A 7,460-nucleotide genomic window follows, 5' to 3' on the forward strand; every position below is an offset into this window, starting at 1 on the left:
CTCTCCCGCACCGAAGGTAAGGGAAGAAAAAAAAAAAACATAGCGCAAGCATCGGGGGATTTTGACAAGTACAAGTACTTGTCAAAATGCCCTGTTTTTTCCGCCCTCACCCTGCAGCGCCCTCAAGCGGGCGCCTGACTTGCCTTGCGGTAGCGCCGGGCCTGCACCTACACAGCTGATACTGCACCACTGAAGGTGTGCTGGCAATGGGTCAACTTAATGAACTTAATGCATATCTAAACCTAAAAAAAATGTTTTAATATGTTGCAGCTTACCATCCCTTAAATGTGGTGGCTGCATTTTTTTTAAAAGACTTTTTTTTGCATTTATATGCACCTGGTAATCCTGGGAATGCGACACATCCTGCCCAAGGGTGTCTTCACTCACTTACTATATTGTATTTATGGAGGGACGGGGGTACACATTGTTATCACCTTGGCTGGACTTCAAACATGTCTACCTTTGTTCAGCTCCATTAAATGGGGAGTGATGGGACTAATCTAGTGGCTGAAACAGCAAACTGCAGGGATGGAGCTGCGGGGACACCTCCCCCATGCTCTTCTTCTCCCTGGCTCATGGGAAATAACACAAAAGAGATCTTCAGCAGTGCTTCAGTAACTGGACAAGCTAAGATCGGTTGTTGAAATGCTGCAGATCTCCTTTGTGTCGTTCCGCATGAGCCAGGGAGAAGAAGAAATGGAGGCAGCAGCGTGGAGGGGAGGCGGGGACAGAGCTGTGAGGAAGGAGCTGCTGCGCCTGCGTGGGTATTCATGAAAGCACAGTGGCTCCTACAAGGCGCTGTCACTCAATGGGAGGAGAGAAGACTGAGAAGGATTCTGACCCACAATATCTTATATTGAATTGCAAGCTTATGGTGGATTTTTGATTACACAAGTACATTGCAAAATGTACTGTGAAGAAAACATAGGAAACCGTGCGCCGGTTTCCTATGTTTTCTTCACAGTACATTTTGCAATAAAAAAGAAGTCATCAACTTGCGCAAATAGATCGATAGTTTATGGACTATACAGGTGAAACTCGAATAATAGAATATCGTGCAAAGTTCATTTATTTCACTAATGCAACTTAAAAGGTGAAACTAATATATGAGATAGACTCATTACATGCAAAGCAAGATAATTCAAGCCGTGATTTGTCATAATTGTGATGATTATGGCTTACAGCTCATGAAAACCCCACAACCACAAATCCACAACCTCAAAAAAGTAGATTATTACATGCAATCAATAAAACAAGGATTGTACATAGAACAATATCTGACCTCTGAAAAGTACAAGCATGCATATGTACTCAGTAATTGGTTTGGGCCCCTTTTGCAGCACTTACTGCAATTACTTTTGCACGATATTCTATTATTCGAGTTTCACCTGTATAGTCCATAAACTATCGATCTATTTGCGCAAGTTGATGACTTCTTTTTTATTGCAAAATGTACTCCTGTATCATTAGGAAACTAAAAATACCAAAAAGGTGTACCCTATAGTTCTTCTTTAAAGTAGAGGGCAATCAGAGTGGTTGGTGAATTAGCACCCAAGGATAGGTAGATGACTAGTGGTAATAAAGGCACAGTGTAGGAGTAGCAAGATACTGGCATATACACAATAATCTGGCAAACAGGAAGTGAGAGGCATTATTATTATTATACAGGATTTATATAGCGCCAACAGTTTGCGCAGCGCTTTACAATATGAGGAAGACATTACAATCACAATACAATTCAAGACAAGATGGTAAGGAGGGCCCTGCCCCTGTGGGCTTACAATCTAAAAGGGAGGGAGAAGTGATACATGAGGAGGTCGTTGTGTGGGGATGAATTGTTTGAGAACATGATGATTGAGTGGTTAGGTTGACGTGGGATAGGCTTTCCTGAAGAGATGAGTCTTAAGGGATCGCCTAAAGGCAGTCAAGGTGGGTGATAGACAGATAGGTTGGGGTAAAGAGTTCCAGAGGATGGGCGAGACTCTAGAGAAGTCTTGGAGGCGAGTATGGGAGGAGTTGACAAGGGAGCTGGAAAGCAGGAGGTCCTGGGATGAGCAGAGTGGACGATTAGGGTGATATTTTGAGACAAGGTTTGAGATATATCTGGGGGCAGAGTTGTGGATGGCTTTATAAGTGACTGTTAATATTTTGAATTTTATCCAGTGATTCTGGGTTTGTATCCGAATCCTGTGAATAATATTGCTTTTGCTTCCAGTTCATCTCAGAAGAAGTGACAAGGACACTGTGATTCTGGCAAGGTCAATAGGTACTATCTGTACTTGCTAAAAATGTTCTTAGCCTGAAAAATGAAAGCTAATGCAGACAACACAGTTAAGGAAGTTGTGCTGACTTCCATCACCCAATCATGTGCAAGCAAAAATCCTGTTTTTTATCCTTCATTTTCCTTGCACATGATTGGGGTCTTTTTTTGGAAAGTCAATTTTCACTTAGAGAAGTGAACATTTTCCTTGAAATTGAAAATGCTCTACTGCTTAAGTAAATCAACCCCACAGATTTCTCAAAGAAGCTCCCCTTTCTCAAGGGAAGATGGACAGCAAGCCTTGTCTACTTAGTCTAACCGTACCATTAGTCATAAATGCCTGAACTTTCTGTATAGAATAAAATGTAAAATGACTGATAGAACTGAAAGCAAAAAAAATTGCACAATAAGGACCTCCTGCTGTGTGACGACAAGAGGACAAAATGAGGAAGTGAAAATAAATATTAAAAAATGACTAAAATAAAAATATGATTTAATATTTTTGCTTTTCTGAAGTTTTGCAATTGCTTTCCTTATTTTAATCAGCTATGTTAGCAAATTCACCCACTGCATTATGCACTAAGCCTTACACTATTGCACTATTGTATCTGCATAATGTAAATTTAATTTCCCCTGATTGATAAAATGTACATGGCTCAAGATTCCTTCCAAGAGTGAATTCAAACTAACAGTAGTATTAAACTCTCAAACTTTTTCAACAATTAATTAAACAAATATACATTGCCCAGCAAAGTATTTCTTTACATGTTTTGCCCAAACACTTAAGGTGGCCATACACTTTACAACCATCGCAAGACCTTAGTCTTGCGATGGTTGTAAAGTAATTAAAAAAAACGTACGATCAGCCCATCTTGGACAGGCAGTTCGTACTTGCTCAGGGGGCGGGCTTCCGACGACAGCAATGCTAAACGGGTAGTGTGCGCGTGCGCACACCGGCCCGTGCGGCATTGATCTTACGATCATGCTAAAAACCAGCCGAAAATCGTACGATTCTCGGCTGGTTTTCTAGCATGCTCCTTAGACAAAAGACGTGCGACCGTACAGTAGAAATGGTCGCACGTCTTCATTCACACTGCACGATTCTCGTACGATCGCGGGATTTCCACCGAGATTCTCGTACGAGAATCGTGCAGTGTATGGGCACCTTTAGAGTCATCATGTTTCTAAACAACTGGCTCCCACTCTTTCAGCTCGGCTTCCCTGAACTTCCTGTCCAGTACAAGACCACAAGGGACAGAGAAGAATACAGTAGCTGTCTACCTACTAGCTTGGAGAACAAAGTAGGGAGGAAGTAGGAGCAGGGGGGAGAGGAGTTCTTGCTGTGCCTGTGGAGAAACACACACAGCTTACTGGCACAGAAAAGGATGGCTCCATAGGACCCTGCAAAGAATAGTAGCCACCCTAAATGAGCATATCAGGGCCAGTGCTCAGGGGAGCAGCTGATCTTGCAGGAAGCTAAAATCAATGTACAGTAAGTCCAATGTAGGTGACTTAATCAGCATTTGAAATAGTTTAAAAACCTTTTGGCTTTAATATCACTTTAAATAAATTTCTATTTATGTCCTAGCTACAGAAAAGTCAACAGTGATATTTTTATTACTGACAGATGCTGCTGGGGTGAGTCACCCTTCTAACATCTCATATCTTTTGAGAACTCTAGTAGGGTGATGTATTTGCAGAGATCTTGGTTTTGAACCCTACAGCAATGAAGTGTCAAATATATTGTTGCAGCAAGAGGAGTTTCAGTCCTCATTTCTTATTCCAATATAACAGAAATAAAATTGCTATAGGGAAAGGAAAGTTAGATCCATTATAATGACCACAGCAGTTGTATGGAACTGGACAAAAAAACTAAAATGTTGTATTCTCTATCTGGAATTGGTCCAGCTATAACACATTCACTTGTGTGTATACATTTCAGCTTTAGCTATTGCGCTTTGTAAGCAACGTGTTTTTCAAAAAAACAGATAAGAAGACCCAAGGAAATGAGAAATAGAGCTATAAGCTCAATTTGCAAGATAAAAAATATTTATATGTAATATTTCACATTTACCTAACAATATAAAATGTGTATGTATATGTGTGTGTGTGTGTGTGTGTGTGTGTGTATAAACATCCACCACATTTTCCTTTAAGTTTTTAGTTGCAGCATACCAATTATCATTGATACTGAAGACAAATTTGAAACAAAGTTATTGATGGTTTCATGTCAGGGCCAGCCTTTGGGGTGTGCGAGCTGTGTGGCCGCATAAGGTGCCATGGCAACAGGGGTGCCAGGCGGCTGACAGCTCACTATGACACAAGCTGCAGGTAGGGCCAGATTCCCCACAAGGCCACCGAGGCCATGGCCTCGGGGCGGCAGGGAGTAGAGGGGCGGCACAGCCTGCAGCTTCTGCTTGTATGGGCAGAGGCAGCGGGAATCCGAGGAGAAATGGAGCCTTGAAGCCGGCGGAGGGGGCGCAGTAGGGAGTGCTGTCATCAGGATGGACGAGCAGGGAGAAGCCGCCGGTTGTCAAATCCAAGATGGCCGATCTGCCCTGTGCGTGACCGAGCGACTCCTGTCACTTTTAGGATGTCTGAGCGGAAGATTGGTAAATATGTGTAATGTTTACCAATCCCCTGTGTGCAGCACAAACACTGGAGTGATTGCTGATCACTCCAATGTTTGTAAAGAACTGGGGACAAAACAGTTGTTTCCCCAGTTATGAATGAACAGGAAGTGCTTTACATCACTTCCTGTTCATTCATGAGTTTCCACATGGGTAGAAGCAGATCAGTACAGGGGCTTTTATCTATTCATAACTGGTTGATAGTAAATATTTGTTATCTACAGTTTGCGACTGAATGGGAAGCCTCTGTACTGCTGTCCATTAATTCAGTGCTGAGGCTGCAGAAAAAGAGATTGAGGACTGTGTGTCCTCAATGTATATTTATATTTCAAAAGGGAAATGTCAGGGGTCTGTTTAAAAAAAATGATAAACAAAAAAATAATTTGAAAAAACACAACCCCCCCACCACACACACACACACACACACACACACACACACAACATTGTGCACCATGCACTTTGTTTGAGTAAACAGTATACACTATTTAACATGTAGTCTAGGTTTTGTGTTGTTTTTTGTTTTTACTTTTCTAGATGCACTTACTTGAAAAAAGGGTCTGCATGACATCCTGGCCCTTTTTTTTATAGATTCTATTTTAGTTTGACATTTATTGTATACCACTTGTTTGGCTACTGTTGTTTTATTTAATAAGAATACTTATATTGTGCTTACAGGTTTAATACCTTTGAAATGTTTTTTTATTTTTATCATACTTTTTAATCTGTGTTTCTAGGGCTTAACAAAATGGGAGGCTTTAAATGGTGCCGGTATTGGAGAAATGGGTGTGGCCACTGAGGGGTGTGGTTACTGAGGGGTGTGGTCACTGTAAAGCTTTCTCGCACAGGGCGCCTTAAGGCCAGCCCTGATCCTTGTTACTAGCCCCGAGAAGAATTCAGAAGTATGACAGAGCTGTTAATAGCTTGCATGGAAGTTGTGGTTTTCCTGCACTTGAGACAAATAGAAGATCAAACTTTACTGCAATTCCTGGAATCTAAATTAAGTATTTTCATTTTAACATTTCCACTTAAAACATTGCTGTTCTTTTTGTTTTAGGTACTAAGGATTCCAGCAATAGCTGTGAGATGACTCCTGTGACAGACGCAGTATGTTAATCAATTTTAATAAGCACACTGTGCTATGTAGTAAAGCAGAAGTGTAAAAATAAAGACATTTTAATATATATATATTGCATAATCCTAATTTACAGGAAAATGAGGACACTTTAGTTTACCATCAAATTGCATTTTCTAATGGGAACAGGAAGCCAAGGGAGAGGAATCCGGAGGATGAAGTCACTTATGCTCAAGTTAAGGTAATTTCACATAATGTATAATATATAGCAGTATTAATGTTCAATGTTAGGATGTAGATATATCCTAGAATTAAGGAACAAGACAGTTGAAAAACTATACAGTGAAAGAAGGGAATTGAGAACTCATGTCAGGATTGGCTCTTAATTGTCTGAACTGACATGCATTGTGCTACAGAGGCAAAATGCACATAAAAAATCCACTGCTTTCCATGTGATCTGCATAACAGCAGCTTGGGGATAATCCATGTTGCACTTTTGGCAGGTTTCTCCTGAGTTTTCCCATACAAGTTAAATGGGATGCTTAAAAAATGCAGTGCACTAAACGAATGGCAATACAGGCTTTCCTAGGTATTTCAGTAGTGATGGTCAATATGGTAAATGTCTGGGACCTCAAATTTGGCCCCTTACATGTCTAAAGCACAATAGTTTAGTGCATTTGGGATTAAAAAAACGAATATTACCCAAAGCATCCAACGTATTTTTAGGGACCTGGGGATTAATAAGAGTGGATAATTATACTTGATTTATTTAGATTTAATTTGCTAAATTTGATTTAATTATTTTTTAAATTTATTTTCGCATTTTGTTCTTCATTATGGGGTCTGGATCACAAGTGTTAGATCTGACCCAGCCCCTCTTCCCCCATGCACCTCTGAAGCAAAAGAACACTGTTATCAGCATGCAATATTGCAGTGATCTGTTGCTCCGGGGATAGTCAGCTTTCCCCCTTCCAAACATACATTCTGGAGTGAAAGCAAATACCTGTGACATCACATTCAATGTCACAGCACTTCTCATTTAACACAATGCTAAAGAATTGTACTGAACTGTGTTGCTATGAAGTGCACAGTAGCAATCCCAGGAGCTGATGGTTTCAGCACTAACACCCTGTACACACCTTGGTGTACCAGGAACGTGTGTTGTGTTTGCGCTCGGTTTTTCCCCCACTTTTGCCATGCATACCCATTGAATTTAATGGGTGCTGCAGGCACAAAAGCAGCTCATGTAGAAGATTCTGGGCTACCCCAGCATTTCAAGGGTTACGTGCTTGTTTATGTCTAGGTGCTAAGGAAAAATGTATACTCACCAGACCATCCAAACTGGCTTGTTCTTAGACCGGTGTCTGGAACATCTCCCCCCCCACTGCTGCAGTGGTCTAAGGATCCTGGTGTCATCATTCTCTATACACTGTGCATAGATGTGAGGATGCTGAGGAGCAGTACATCTGTGCAGCAGAGTAGCAGACATGCTTCAGTG

At 41.1% G+C, this 7,460-nt stretch overlaps 1 long non-coding RNA gene across 1 annotated transcript in view; it reads left to right on the forward strand.

Moving 5' to 3' along the window:
• Positions 1–5,992, forward strand: part of LOC108798092 — an 8,132-nt gene extending 2,140 nt beyond the window's left edge. The window contains exon 2 of the long non-coding RNA XR_001941929.1: positions 5,945–5,992. This is a non-coding gene — a long non-coding RNA (uncharacterized LOC108798092). The remainder of the gene's footprint in view (positions 1–5,944) is intronic.
• Positions 5,993–7,460: the final 1,468 nt, after the last annotated feature.

The sequence above is a fragment of the Nanorana parkeri genome, unplaced genomic scaffold, assembly GCF_000935625.1.
Source record: "Nanorana parkeri isolate BGI_ZX_2015 unplaced genomic scaffold, ASM93562v1 scaffold1401, whole genome shotgun sequence".
Classification (NCBI taxonomy): Eukaryota; Metazoa; Chordata; class Amphibia; order Anura; family Dicroglossidae; genus Nanorana; species Nanorana parkeri.